Source organism: Canis lupus, chromosome 9 (genome assembly GCF_048164855.1).
Source record: "Canis lupus baileyi chromosome 9, mCanLup2.hap1, whole genome shotgun sequence".
NCBI classification, from domain to species: Eukaryota; Metazoa; Chordata; class Mammalia; order Carnivora; family Canidae; genus Canis; species Canis lupus.
The window spans coordinates 43872902-43888405 of record NC_132846.1 but is presented as its reverse complement, the minus strand read 5'-3'; the positions used below and the strand labels follow the sequence as shown (position 1 = coordinate 43888405).

Sequence of the window (15504 nt, the reverse complement as noted above, 5' to 3'; positions counted from 1 at the left end):
CAAGTTCATTCTAATTTTCATAAGATCACTGTTTGTGTCTCTTCTCCCCTTCAAACCTCTAATCATCACCCACTCTCGGTTGATGATCTCAACTCGTGTCTCATTGAGAAACAGAAATAATCAGACCGAAACTCTCATTTCCCCCAACATGACATCTGCCAAAGTACTGGCGTAGTATATTCCTATTAAAGCCAAACCCCACTACTTGTGTTGTGGGTCCCATCCTCTCTGGATGTGTCAAGGGCTTTGTTTCTGAGGTCAGCCCCATCTCCCTTCTGCACGATCAGACTCTTCTATTCTACTGAATCCCTCTATCAGCACCAGCAACAGGATGCCCAGTTATCCCTCAACTTTAAAAACCCTCCCTTCATACCATGTTCTCCTCCGGCTACCATCCCATTCTGTCTCCCTTTGAATTAGTTTTATATAGTGTATAGGGAAGGCCAGTGACCATTTTTTAAGAAGACTATTTTTTTTAGGGCAGTTTTAGGTTCACAGCTGAATTGATCAGAAGATACAGAGACAGTCTCTTGCCCGCCTCCAGCCTCTCTTATTATCAACGGCCCCCATCAGAGTGATTCATTATTATAATGGATGAACCCACATTGACGCATTATCAACGTCCATAGTTTGCACTGCAGTTTGCTTTTAGTGCTGTGGATTCTATGGGTTTGGACAAATGTGTAATGACACACATCCGTTATCATCCAGAATAGTTTCACCCCCCTAAAAATCCTCTGAGCTCCTCTGCCTATTCATTCTTCTCCCCACTTTCCCTCCCACCCTCTGGCAATTTCAATATTGATGTTATCTTCAGCACACCACCTAACTCCCTTTTCATTTATGATACTTTTCCTATAGTATGGATTTTTCTGTGTAAACAATCTTATTCTCTTCAAAGGAAGATCACTTGTCTTTTCTCTTTATAATTCTTCTATCTGATTTCACTTTCTTTCCTCATTGCACTGATAGAGCTGATAATGGGTATCGTCACCATTCCCCCTGCCTGATTTTAACAGGAATATATATATATTTACCACTGAGGTATATTACCTTTACAAAGGTAATTGCTATACATTCTTTACCAAGTTAAAGGAATTCCCTCCTATTCTTAGTCTGCTGAGTTTTTGTAAAGGATAATTATTGCATTCCATCAAATGACTTTTCTGCATCTATAAGATGATCATAAACCTTATCTCTTTTAATCTGTAACAAGTGGCATCTTATATTAGCAGCTTCTGATGTTGGGTGATCCTTACATTTCTTGGATAAATTCCACTAGAAGGTTTTTTAAAAATGGATGCACATGCCCTATCATCATCATCTCTGGTAATATTTTATTTAGGAATTTTTCATTTATGCTTGTAACAACCAGTCCACAATTATATAGTCCTGGGTTTCGTATCAAATTTATAATGGGCTTGGGCAGCCGGGGTGGCTTAGCGGTTTAGCGCCGCCTTCAGCCCAGGGCATGATCCTGGAGACCAGGGATGAGTCCCACGTCAGGCTCCCTGCATGGAGCTTGCTTCTCCCTCTGCCTGTGTCTCTGTCTCTGTCTCTGTCTCTGTCTCTCTCTCTCTTTCTCTCTCTGTCTTCCATGAATAAATTAAAAAATCTTTTAAAAAATTTATAATAGCCTCATAAATTGGGTAATTTTCCTTCTTTTTCTATACTTTAAGACAGTTCGTATAACATAGAGGTTAGCTGTTCCTTGATGGGTTGGTAAAACATTCCTGCAAAACCACATACGCTCAATATCATTTGAATGGAAGATTTTGAATAGTGATTCAGTTCCTTCATGGGTTATTGGTTGATTTTAAGTTTCCAGTTAATTATCTTTGATTCAATTTTGAAAATTAATTTTTCTAAAAATTATCAATTTCATACATTGGCATTAAGTTGTTCATAGAATTGTTTATAAAGTTGCTCATCCTATTTTATTGTGATTTTTTTATCCCAACTATCCATAGTTATGAGTCATGGTCTCTTTTTTATTCTTAATATTATTTTTTTTCTTTGTTTCTCAAGTAGTCTTACAGATCTTTATGTATTTTCATTTATTTTGCCAGTCATTTCAAAAATAATTTTACCAGTCATTTCAAAAATAATTTTTGGGTTTGTTGATTCCATATTTTGTTTCTTTTTCTTTTCCATTAAGTTCTGATCTTTATTATCTTGTTATCTGCCTTCTTTGAGCTTAATCTATTTTTTCCCTTGCTTCTAGATTTAAACATTTAACTTCTTATATTCACTTAATTTTTTTAATGAATGTTTTTTAAGATTATGAGTTTCTCTCAAGTACTTTGGCTATGTCTTCAAGCTTTGATGTATAATTACATTTTTTTTCTCTTTTAACACTAGTTACTTATGAGATTAGTTTTTCTTATTTAATTTCACTGTGGTTAGAGAACATGTCTGTAATGGCATCAATTCTTAAAAATTTGTTGAAACTCCTTTTGTGGCCTATTATGTCAATGTGTGTAAATTCTCAGTGTGTTCTTAGGAAGAATATGTGTTCTTTATTGTTGGATTTTGAGTAAAGTGTATAGCAGTTTGTGGTTATATCTTTTACTTCTTAATAAGTATCTTTGCAAAAATGAGTTTAAATCTTCTACCATGATTGTACATTTATAATTCCTTCAGTTTTTATTTTATATAGTTCAAGGTTTCAAGATTGTGTTTTTAGGGGCATACAGATTCAGGATTGTTATGTCTTCCTGATGGAGACTTCCTTTTATCATTATGTGTTTCTCTTTATCCCTATTAATATACATTGCTTTCAATTCTATTTGTCATGATGCTTGGGTGGCTTAGAGGTTAAGCATCTGCCTTTGGCTCAGGGCATGATCCTGGAGTCCCAGGGTCAGGTCCCACATTGAGCTCCTGCATGGAGCCTGCTTCTCCCTCTGTCTGTGTCTCTGCCTCTCTCTTGCTGTCTCTCATGAATGAATAAATAAAATCTTTTTTAAAAAATTCTATTTGTCTGTTATTTATACTCTGACACCACCTCTCTTTGGTTATTTCTTAGTATGGCTTTTACCATCCCTTTATTCTTAATGTTCTGTGTGGATTGGCCTTGGTATGTGTTTTGAAAACAGCCTATAGCTGGACACTTAAAAAAATTCAAATCTGATAATCTCTGGTTTTTAGTAGGTACATTTGATCCACTTATACTTATTATGGTTACTATTATATTTGACTTCTTCCATTTTACTTAGAGTTTTCTATTTATCTTCCTTCTTTGCGTCTTCATTCTTTCTTGTCTACTATTACATTGATAAGGTGTTCTGTGCTCTATACTTTTCTCTCTGTTGACTTGGAAGCTACAGATTGAAGTTATTCTCATACACATTTAGTTGTAAATGTTTCAAAGTATAAAGATTTTTGGTATTTTATCTTCTTGACCGGGATGGAGTCTTAACATATTTTAACTATCTAATTATCTCTCCCTCTCCCACCAGATTGTCTTGATTAATATTTTGATTTAGCCTTTAGTTTAAACTCCAGATTTAGTTATTGTTATAATAGTTGAAGTGCATTTTAATCAGTTTATTTCTATGCCCACTATAGTTTTGTGATTCAGATACTTTACTCAAGACTCAGTCTTTTTCTTACTATAACACATCTTTTAAGAGTACTTTTAGTGATGATCCAAGACTGACAAACTTCATTTCTTTTTATTTCTAAAAATTCCCTTATTTTTAATGCTCTTTTAAGTGCTAGTTTAGCTAGATATAAAAAAACCTTTAGATTCAAAGTTTTTTTTTCCCCCTCAGATCTTTGAAGATATCACTCCACCGTCTTCTGGAATCTCTTGTTGCTACTGACATGTCTATTATCAATACAATTGTTATTCCTATATAAGTAACATCTCTTTCCTTTCTGGTGATTTTTAATATTGTCTTTTTTTAACCTTGAGGTTCTACAATTTCACTACAAAATATCTGAATACGAATTTACTGTTATTTATCCTGCTCAGTATTCAAAGTGCTTTTTCAGTTAATTTTTTTTCAAATGTGTCTTCTTCAATATCTCCTCAATGCTTTCCTTCCAGAACTGCTACTAGAGATAAATTGGAGCTTTTCATGCTAACTTCCATGCTCTTAATTTTGATGGGCTGCATTTTGAATGAATTCTTCCTAAATACCTTCCCATTTACTGATCCCCTGTTCATCCCCTGTGTCTTTTCTAGAGTTTATCCTATCTACAGATTTTACCTTTTTAATTGGTTCTTTTTCAAATTTACTAATTCTTATTCACTTACTCTTGCTTTCTTTCACAATTTCCTTTTAAGAATAGGCATTATTCCTTCTTACTTAAATATACTTAGTTTAAAGTCTTTGCCAAATTATTATCTTAATTTATTTTGGATGAAATTCACCTAACAAATGTTAATTGTGTTGACAATTTCTCTTACTGTTGGATATTTTTGTTCAGATGCTAGTTGGAGTGTGTATGTTGGGAGGAAGATGGTCCTCTTTCTTTCTTTCTTTCTTTCTTTCTTTCTTTCCTTTACCCATTCTATCCTAGAGATTTTATATAGGTCTCTGGTTCAGAACTAAGAACTTGCATAACCATGGTAGTAGAGATGATTCCCTAAGTAGTTAAAGTATCCTGGTTTCTGTTGCTAGGCTTAACTACTTCCTCCTACCTCTATAGGCCTACAGTTTCATAGAAGCAGTCCCAGGTAGTGTCATCAACATCATTTTTCAACCTCCTTACCCTAGTAAGAAAGTTCCATCTCAGTGTTTCATTTCTAGCAATGAGTTCAACTCCAGTCATCTACCATGCCTGGAACAATTTAGTCCCTATTATTCCATGGACTCCCTTGTCCAGATTCTGGATTTGGAACTAGTCATCTGTGGTTTCAGCCCTGTTTACCATCTCAACATTAATCCATCTAGAAAAAGAAAATCAACTGCATTTCCTGATGCAGAATAGGGTTGGGAATTATTTAGAGTTGAATGGACCAGGGTGTCAACCACAGACTTATCACTTACTAGCTGGGATGTTGGGGGATATTTATCTAACTTGTTTGAGCCTCAGTTTTCCCATTGGTCAATTATAAATGATAAAACCTTTGCCACAAGATTGATGAGATAAAGTTTAAAACAGTGTCTGGCACCCAGTAGGTGCTCACAGCATGTATTAGAATTATTAAACAATCATTTTAAGAGGTAAATATTATGTTCCAAGTAAATCCATATTTGCAGTCAGAATTTTTTTTCTCACTAAATACGGGATCTTGACTCAGACTTTCTCCTTCATTCTCTTCATCCCTCCTTCCTGGAACTTACGGGTCAGGATGTTTAAAAATATGAATTTTAACGGGCTAATCATGAGTTTTTACAAGCAAATAGGTAAAATTTCATTTATTTTTTGTACTTTATGATTTATATCCAACTTTCAAAGTATTCTTAAGATAGTTTACAAGAAAAGAAATGTGTACAATAAGTTGGATGAATAAGAGAAAGAGAAATTTAAACCATAAAGGAGGAAGAGAAAATAATTATGCCAAAAACCTGAGCTAACCATTACTGTAATTGAGCATTAAATTTGTTCAAGGCTTCTTGGCAGCTAAAGGCAAAAAAGAGGAAATGTGATGGGTGACATAATTCTCAGTGGCTAAAGTTTTTCTCTTAAGTAGTTTAGCAAGGTTATGGTGGGGTAGAAGCCATTTGGGGGTTAAGCTCCATTGGGGCTGCATGATGTGGAGAAGAAGGTATTCTTTACTGGGGATGGTAGAGTCTATCCCCATGGCTTTAGCAACATATTGGATGACTTTAGCTTTGTATGGCTTAGTTCAAATCTGACTAGAGCCAGGAAACTGAGATTGGTGACTTTTTAAACAACCTTTTTAAAAATTTCAGATAATAAAAAAAAAAAAAATAAAATAAATAAAAATTTCAGATAATAAAAAAATACATATCTATTATCAAAGATTTGAAAAATACAAAAGAATATAAAGGAACAAAAGTTCATAATCCCATCACTTAGAAACAATCATTATTAAAACTTTAGTGAATTTCCTTCCAAACTTTTTTCTATGTGTACTTATATTAACTGACTTCTTGCAGTTTTCTTCTAGTTAGAGGACTCTCTAAATTAGGTGGTCTTTGGCCCACGTGGTTGTTACATTTAACTAATGAAAATAGCTGCTGCTTGCCTATTGAATGTCTAATGTGCTCCAGGCCCTGTATTTCCAGTCTTTCTAATATCAACAGGTACAAGGCAATTTTTCCGATTTGCAGAGAGGTTATGTAACTTGACTACATCACACAATAAAAGGAGAGCAAAAACACAGATGCTGGTGTATCTGCCTGTGCTGCTTCGTCTCCTTCTTTTACCGGGTGCTGCTTCCCTGAGACACAGGCCTATTCCTGGCACCTGCTGCTCACCTGGGACTCCTGGGAGTGGGGGTGCCTGGGTCTGACATCATCTTGCCTGATTCATGGGCCCCAAATGGCCAACACAAAAAGCAGAAGGAGCTCATTCTTTCCCTATTCTCTCCTCTTTCCTCCTGTTCCTTCCCCTACATGCTGAAGTCAAGAGGCTAAATTGCTTAGGTTCCCAGGTTAGGCCAGCCAGCTGTTGGGATGCTTTTGGCTTTGATAAAATTTTATAATTCAAACTTCCTATAGAAACAAAGTTAAGAGAAAGCTGAGAATCTCAGTTCTGTTTTCAGTCCCGAGGATACTGAAGAGCATGGAGAATTTTTGTCATTGTTATTACTATGGTTTGTAATTGAAGCTTTGTGCAGATGTGACTTTATTCTCTCCTGAGCCCCTCTATCTGCTCAGAAACTTCTTTCATGAGTGAATCACAGATTAAAGTGTCCTGCAGAAGCCCCCATGTAGCCAGTAAGAGCCTGCTCCCTCAGCACAGACCAGGCCACGTGGTTGCCAGGGTAGGCTGGTTGCCACACCCAGAAAGGCAGCCTATTGTGAGTGGCCTCCAGCCAACACAAGCAGTGTCTTGGGCTCTCAGGGTGCCTCCTACCTGAAAACTGGCCAATCTTCTCCCCTCTCTGTCACCACTTCTGGGGACCTATGAGCTAAGTCTCGAAATACTAAGAGGCCTAAATGTCAGGGCTCCTGGTTGGCCACACAGTGAGCTGAGTTGAGAACAGAACTCTGAATGGTCTGGGTGCAGGCTGGGCTGCCAGTGGGTGTGAGTCAGCAACTACAATGCCCTCTCTCCACTACACTTGCACTGCGCTAAGCACAGAGGTTGGTGTTTCCCTACAATCACTCCTCTGACCTTGGCACAGCAGGGCCTGCTTCCCGAAGGAGATGTCTGGAGGGGAAAAAAGCTTTAAAAGAGGATATTGCACACCTGAGCTTTCAACACCACGTGGTGGTAGTTTCTGTCAGTTGAAGCATAATATATGACAAACCAGGAAGAAGCTAGTTTTCCTGATGTGCAAAGTGACTTGCCCCTGAGATTTTGGACCAAGTTAATTATAATAACACCAGAACAACAATAGCAATACTAACCACAACTAACATTTACCTAGCCCTGAACATATGCCAAGTGGTTCTAAGTCCTTTATGTATATCAACTTGTGTATTTCCCCCAGTTTACAGATAAGAAAACTGAAACACCAGGAATTTAAATAACTTGCCTGGTGTCACACAGCTAGTAAGTGGCCGAACCTGAACCCCAGCAACTCTAGCTTCTTAACTCAGCTCAAGAGTTTGGCTTGGACATTCATGTGGGAGGAATGGCAGACTGTAAAAAAATCACAAATTTTCCAAATTTTCCAATAGCTTCTTAAACCCAAGGGCATCTCAGATTGTGCCCCTGCACATGGCTCTGTCATGCTAATTCCATATTCAGAGATCACAGAATTGTGTCTGGCTGTCTGGAAAAGGAAAGAAATCCCCCAAACATTGAACTGGCCTGAAGTATTTAGCCTTTTTGGTTGGTGTGAAAGAGCAGCTCACCATAAGGCTGTAGGATGTCTGGACCACACTGGGGGGAGGCCCTGGCAACAGTGCCCAGAAGTGGAACATCCCTAGCTGAATACAGGCCCCATCCAGGGAGAACTCTGATGGCTGGAATGTGCACATATAGACAGATGGTGCTTAGCCAGGAGGGCAGTGAGAGTTTTCAGATGGTCATCAGGAAAATGCTGAGGTGACTATTGTGATTTTCCATCCCCAGATCTTGGGACCTGGGGATGTTGTTGTCTTTTACATTGCAGCTATCTACCAGACTCTGGGTTAGTTTTCTATTGCTGGTGTAACAAATTACCCCAAATACAGTGGCTTAAAGCAATACGAGTATATCGTTTTGTAGTTTGGGAGGTCAAAAGTCTGACACAGGTCTCACATTGCTAAAATCAAGGTGTTGAAAGGGTTGTCTTCCTTTCTAGAGACTCTAGGGGGGAAAAGTACATTTTCTTAGTTTTTCAGCTTCTGGTCACTGCTCACATTTCTTGGCTCATGGCCCCCTTCCATCTTCAAAGCCAGCAATGGGTCACATTGCATCAGTCTGGCACTGACTCTTCTGTCTTCCTCTTCCATGTCTAAAGACCCTGTGATTACATTGGGCCTACTTGTGCAATCCAGAATAATATTCCTATTTTAAAGTCAACGGATTAGCAACCTTAAATCCATGTATTACCGTAATGCTCCCTTTTCATAAAATATAACATATTCACAGGTTCCAGAGATTAGAACATGAGCATCTTTGGAAGGCCATTATTCTGTTGATCACAGGCCCCAAATGGAAAAGCTGAACATCCCTATCATGGATATTTGTAGCCCAGTTGAGAGCCTGCCCAGCAGCTGGCAGTCTCTGCTGCATGCTAGAGAAGAATCACTGGGGACCTGCTCCAGAGAAAAGGTTGGGCAATCCATATATGGTGTTCAAAAAGCTGCAGATGCACCTGCTTTCTTGAGAAGACCCAAACACTAAAAATCTCAAGTTTCAAAACCTCTGCTCTGCATCAGAACCTAGATAAAGAACCCATCCCATGTGGTCAAATCAATGACACAGGCAACTAGGAAGCTTTCTTCAAGGGACAATTGACAGAAGAATGTGAGCACTCTCCCACAGTTAACTCATCCCTAAAATCTCAAGAGTATGTCTCCAGAATATTTTAAAATCATGTGTTCTAGATCTGTTAGGCACATTTTATGTAAAGCCAGCTTGAGCCTGTGGGCATCCTTAGTCTATCTCTCTACTAGGGAAGTTAAGTGTAGTCCTTGTAATTTGCTTATATTTCTTGGTCTTGAAACACCTCCTTCAGGAGTATTCCTAATTCCAACACTCCAGTGTGTTACCCACTCAGAGTATCCATACACTATCTATATCCACACACTTTTAGTCTGTCCAGCCTAAAAAGGTTGGATTTTTTACATTTTAAGCATCTTGTTATATATGTTTCAAACTTTTCAGTGCTTCTAAGCCACTCTGGGATCATGACAGGAGCTTTCTCTGTTGGTCCATTATGCTGATTCTGTGTGTGTTCCTGGGTAGGTCATGTGACCTCTCTCTCTCACTTTCCTCATATGCAACATGAGGATAATAATAGTACCTACCCTATAGGGCTGGAGTCAGGAGTAAATGAGTGAACCATGCAAAGCCTTTAGAACAGTGCATAGTACTTGGTAAAGCTGTAATACATCTTGGCTCTTATAATTGTTAAAAGGCCTAATAATACATGAACCCTATCTCTTAGAGTCACCAGAACCAGCCATTTTGTAATGTCTCCAGACATTGATATTCATTCCACCTTGAGGGTAGAAGACACATTCCTAATCAAAGTGCCTTTTTTTGCTTTGCTCTATAGGCATACTATTCCCATAAAGGCTATTGCTAATAGTTAAGGTAAGATATCAGGATCCATTGTCAAGGCAGTGGAGACGGGCAGATAGAGGGCTGAGTACTTATGCCAAGAGAAAGCTTTTCTTCTCAGCTTGGGGTATAGGCACGAATCTAGCAGACTGGGTTCTCTTGGGGCCCTTTGGTGCCGCATTTTACCCTAATCTAAACTCAAAAGGGAGCCTCTTAGGAGAGTGTCATGTCTCCCTAACAGTCAGCCCAGTCCTATTAATTCAAAAGGCCACCTGGACAATTATTGTCATGAAGAGCTCTTGGCTAAGACAATTCTATTGTTCCAGCAAACCTCCATATCCCAGCTCCACTTACATCTCTATACTTTGGGGCATAGTGCTGAATGTCACAAAACTACCCTTGGGTTCTATAAAGAAGCATGAGCCCTAAGGCTTCCACCCCACCCCAGGGCTGCTTTCTGACCTCTGACCTCTTGCCCAGTATTCCGCTTTCCATTCTCATAGCAGTGGTTACCCAGACTGACTCCAAATGGCCAGATTCTGCTACTAAGCCCAGAGGAGTTTCAAGACTGGAGAACCTTAATTCCAAATAGCACACAGGCCACATAAATTCCTCAAATATGCACCCCAAAACAAGAGTCCCCAGGGATTCAGTTTATCTCACCAAGTTTCAGCTGAGGGAAAAATATTCTAATGGCACATAAGGAAAGCTGTCAGAGAACTGTTTTGCTCAACATCAAATGCATTCCAGGCCTTATCTAATCAGGGAGTCTTCTTCACAGCTGATGCAGAGGCTGTTCCTGGACCAGGAGAGAGGCCTTGATTTTAAATACAAAATAATGGTTCTTTTGGCACAGGCAAAATTGGTCGGCAGCTGGAGGTTTGGAGTGACCCCTGACCCTCTCCCACAGTTCCTCCTGAGTCCCACTGCACTAAACTAAGCCATGCTCAAATCCCAGGCTCTAATTGGTTCTGGTTTGTTTTGCTTTTCTATTCTATCCAGAGCTTCAAAAGGCGTTTCCATAATTGTTTGAGGCATGAAAAAGGCAGGTTTCAGCTTTCCTAACTGGAATTGGAGGTAATTACTGTCTTGCACACACGAGCCAGTACATGCTTCAAATCAGATGGCTCTGGGTTGTTTTATAAAGTGTAGCTGGGCCTCTGAGCCAGGAGAGGGAGGATTATGGAACCTTCTAAAGGTTCTGTTCTAGAAAAAGAAAAATTTGGACATCTCAGAAACAGTGAGGGAAGCATCCATATACTTCTGTGGTTACTTTAAACTCTGCCCAAGAGATTTGGCCTGAAAAGATTGTGTCCCCAACCTCATCTTTCTAGAATGAGGAGGCATTTTTTTGGTCCTCTCTTTCAAGAGACAGGAGCTGACACCCCATATAACTCCCATCTTGCTTGTAATTAGCACCCGTGGTCTTGGCCTGGGCTGTTCACTTGTGAAAACTCAGAATAGGGGAAACAGAGTCAAGCATACTAAGAGCCACCTCAGAGAACCAGATCAGGGATGCACATGTGGATTCTGAGGACAGCAAACACAAACATGGGCAGTCTCTGGCTTCTATCCCACCCACACCACCCTGAGTGTGGACTGGGGAGCAAGACGCTATTTCAATCTCAGCTAATTCACATTACTAATCCTCCATGGCCTCACCTACAGAATGAGAGTAGTGACTGGCCCAGCCTCATAGGGTTGTTCTGACATCTAAATGAGGTCAACCTGTGTCAAATGCTTGGTCTAGTATGTGCACATAGCGAGTACCCAATAATAGCTATTATTATGAACATAATTGTCAGGGGCATGGCTATGAGGGCCAAAGGGACCACTTTGTAATGGTGGAGGTTTTCAAGACTCTAGAGATTCAGAAATAGTGGAAGAAAAGCTGCTGCAGGAATCATAGAAGGAGTGGGAAGGGGAAGCAGTGTGACAGCCCCCACCTCAAAGTGTCTTCCCTCCCAAGGGCATTTATTGCCTTACACGTATTAGGTGGCCTGAAATTCCACAGATTAGAGATTTAGTTCCGCCTTTTTTCAACAATATATCTCAACAAGAACTAGCTGGTTAAACAGCATTCACACATCAGTGTAAAGTGGTTTATTTGCTTTCTTTCTAATACCTACATACTCAGCAGCTTGGGGGTTAAGGAACTTGGGACCGAGGAAGGAAGAGATAATAATTTAATGTCATGAAGCTCTGCCTGGGACAAGGCCAGTCCAGATTCTGAGAGCTCCAATTCAATTCACTCACTGGCCCACAGACTGCTTGCCTGGCTCAGAGGAAAAGAGGAGGTGGGGGTTGGATGTGTGCTGGGGTCCCTGAATAGCTTTTCTGATTTTTGTACTCTCATAGGGACACTCCTAAAATAGCCTCTTCCAACAGTTTCCAGGACTGTCTCCTCTCTGGGAGTTCCTTCTCCTCTGCCAGAGAGAGGTCATGGGGCTCAGACCTTGCTTCTCCATTCTCACATCACCCCTAAATTATCTCAGGAGGACTTGAGTCTGCCTCTGTGTTGTTCACTCCCAAAACAACTTCCCTCTTGATTTGGATATTTAGGTGCCTACTTGACCTCTCCCTTTCAAGTGTTCCAAACTCTCAACAACCCCTTCTGCCACTGAAAACAACAACAACAACAACAAAAACCTATTGATAAGGTCTCCATATAAATGTTCTCATTGCAGATGATCTTTCAAAACTGTTGACCTTCCTCTTTGTACCATTGTCTTTCATACCACTCAAGACAATGTATAATCACATATTTATTTTTATATTTATTTGTATAATACCTGTCTCCCAGTAGACCATAAGCTTCACGAAGACAAGAGGAGATCTATCTGCCTCTTGTTCTTCCCTACACCTAGCCCAGTGCTGGACATAGACTAAATCTTAATTATACATTGGGTGAATGAATGAATGATTTCAAAGTGGACATGGGTCCCCAGATGAGGAAGAGAGCTTCTAGGTACAAAAAAGCCTGTAAAATCTGGCAACAAATACTGAGATGACATCTTGTTTTCCCAAAGTGGGCCATTTGGCCACTCCCCCTTCCCATATGATGAAGTTTCATGTTTAATAAAAGCCCTGAACAGTTAGCACAAACATATAGGACTTGATCATGAATTTGATGAGCTGCTGCAATGTCTGATATGGGGAATGCCTAAATTATATTCATAAACATGGCCCGCTCTCAATTATCCATTCTAGTGGATAATCTAATAGTCAATAATCTAATAGTTTGTAATTCAATAGCTTAGAATCTTGAGAGTTTTACATGTGGCTTTTGTGAATTTGCATCAGTATATAAGGAGCTCTGATAGTTTAGGAATTCACAATACTTTGAGCTCAGATGTCCAATGTCACCTTCCCCAGTTGCCTATTAAGGACTTCTCTGGGCTCCAACCACATGTAGAGAAAATACTGCATTGTGTTTGGGAGGAAGGCACATTAGTTTTTTTGTTTTTGTTTTTGTTTTTGGTCCTAAGAATTGGGCTCCAAACTCCAGCTCTGCCACCTACCAGCTCCCTTTTCATATTACCTGGCCTGGTCTTTGTTTTCTCATCAATACCTACCTCCCACGACTATGATGAGATTTTTCAGGAAAAATTAATGGGAACCACTCACTCAGGTAGATGCAAAACAAAAGTAGGGTTTGGTCTTCTTTGAACTTTGTTTCACAGCTGAGGAAAGATTTATCTTTTCTTCTCTTTTTTTCTGCCATAAAGGAGCTTCTCTTCCAGGCTCAGCAGGCTAAAGTAAACAGGGTCCTTACTTCACAAATCATATTTGATTGTGAAAGCTCCTGCTAATGCCTGTACAAATCTGAAAGAAAAATGCTGTCTTGAGTAATCTAACATTAAAAACTGACCATGGGCCCTCCCTGGGCTCCATCAACCCTCTCAACAATACAAATGATGGTGCATATGTCTGGGCATTGGCCCATGTCACTTTGGGTCCAAGTCTCAGGGTTAGAAAGTAGAGACATCCTAAGATCCAAGGCAGAACCAGTTGTCTATTGTGGGGGCTAGAACCCCAGAGTTCCCACCTCCTTTTCCTGTCATGAAGTTTATATCTCGAGGGAAAACAGCTGTCCATTCTCAGGCCAACTGGGACTAAAGCCAGCTGTTGCTTCCAGATGCCAAGAGCCAGATGTACACCCACTCTTCTCTCCCACTCCTTAAGCCTGAAGTCTTAAACTTTACTGAATTTATTAATAACCTTCACAACGTGCTAAAAATGCATTTCCTCAGGCTCTCCCTCCAAAGAATTTAATCCAGTTAGTTCAGGTTGGCCAAGAAATCTACATTTTAAACAATAACACTTCCACTCTCATCTTCTCTTTTCTCTAGGAAATTCAGATATAATTAATCTGGGAAACATACTTTGAACAACAATCTCTATAGTAGAGGCAGCAGCATGCTGGTAAATGTTTAACAACCAGTTTTGGAGTGGAGAAAGCCTGGTTTGTAGCTTGCCGATTTCTGTGATTTAAATATTCTCACCGTGGTCAGTTCAAGCTACCAACATGACATCATGATTTTGAAGTTGGGAAAACAAGCGTGCAATCAATCCTCACGAGCTCATAGGAACTGGTTCCAGCATACCACTGGGTAGAAGCCTTTGGTTGCCTCCAAATGGTGTTTCCTGGGCTTTGGCATAGAAGGGCCACTGTTCAGCCCATGATGTCACATCCCTGAGTATTTTTTCCCCTCAGTCCTTAGCTCTTTGAAGGGTTTGTTTTGGTGACTGGTTCCCAGAGACCTCTAGGGGCTCCAAACCAGAAAGAGAGGAAAGAGAGAAAGAGTTCCAGGAAAGAAAATGCAATTAGCGTGGGATGTTGGCCTCAGCCACACTGTCAACCTTGTTCAACCCAGCTTTCAACAGGGAGGAGCTTTGCAAACACCTGCTTCTGCCTTCATTTGATAAGCTTTCTGGTCAACTCACATAAACCTGATACTGCTGACCTGGAGAATGATGAAAAGGCTGAGTGTTGGGGACCTGAGGGGATGAAAGGGGACGGGAGAGGACCATGGGGTGGTCAGATGACCCGGGGTCGCCAGCGGCTTAAGGCTTCCCCTTTGTCTCCCTGTTCTGGCCCCGTGTTGGAAGGTTCTGGTGATTTCCTCCCACCCCCGACCAGGCCAACAGATGTGGAAAGGTCTCCAGTTCCCAGGGATCCGGACACAACCGTTTGTTGTTTCCCGCTTGCAGACAGGGCCTGTGATCACAGACAGAACAGCTACACAATCACTCACCAAAGAGCTGAGCCCAGTCAGGTGCGGGGTTCAAACCTACTCTGCATTTCTGCAGCAAGAAAAATGTGTAAGCAAAACTGAATGAGAATGAAAAAGACCCACACCTCTCCCTGTGTTGTCTAGGTCGGCTTCACAGGAATGCTGAGGGCTCCAGGAGAGGCAGTGCCTTTAGCTCTTCCTCACTGATAAAATCCTCATGGATGCCATCACCTTTTGAGCACATGCAACCTTTAGGGCCTGCTGCCTACCTCATGGATGTAAGACCTGTGCCCACTTTAAGGTTGGAGCTTGAAGGATCCTACTCCCCTGAACAGGATGTCTTTCGCAGTCCACTGAGCTGTCACTGCTCAGGGGATGAAAAGCAGAGAAGAAAAGGTTACAAAGGAAGGGGGGCAGGTGTCCGTCTCCTTGTTTACCCTAATCATTTGACATAGATAGTCTG

At 40.4% G+C, this 15504-nt stretch overlaps 1 protein-coding gene across 8 annotated transcripts in view; it reads right to left on the bottom strand.

Moving 5' to 3' along the window:
• RAD51B (RAD51 paralog B) overlaps positions 1–15504 on the bottom strand; it is a 696371-nt gene that overhangs the window by 52712 nt on the left and 628155 nt on the right. Inside the window, exon 11 of one of the 8 annotated variants that reach the window (XR_012036808.1) lies at positions 13432–13629. The exons of the other annotated variants lie outside the window; for them this stretch is intronic. The gene's annotated coding sequence lies outside the window, so the exon portion shown is untranslated. The remainder of the gene's footprint in view (positions 1–13431; positions 13630–15504) is intronic. 8 annotated transcript variants of the gene reach the window in all.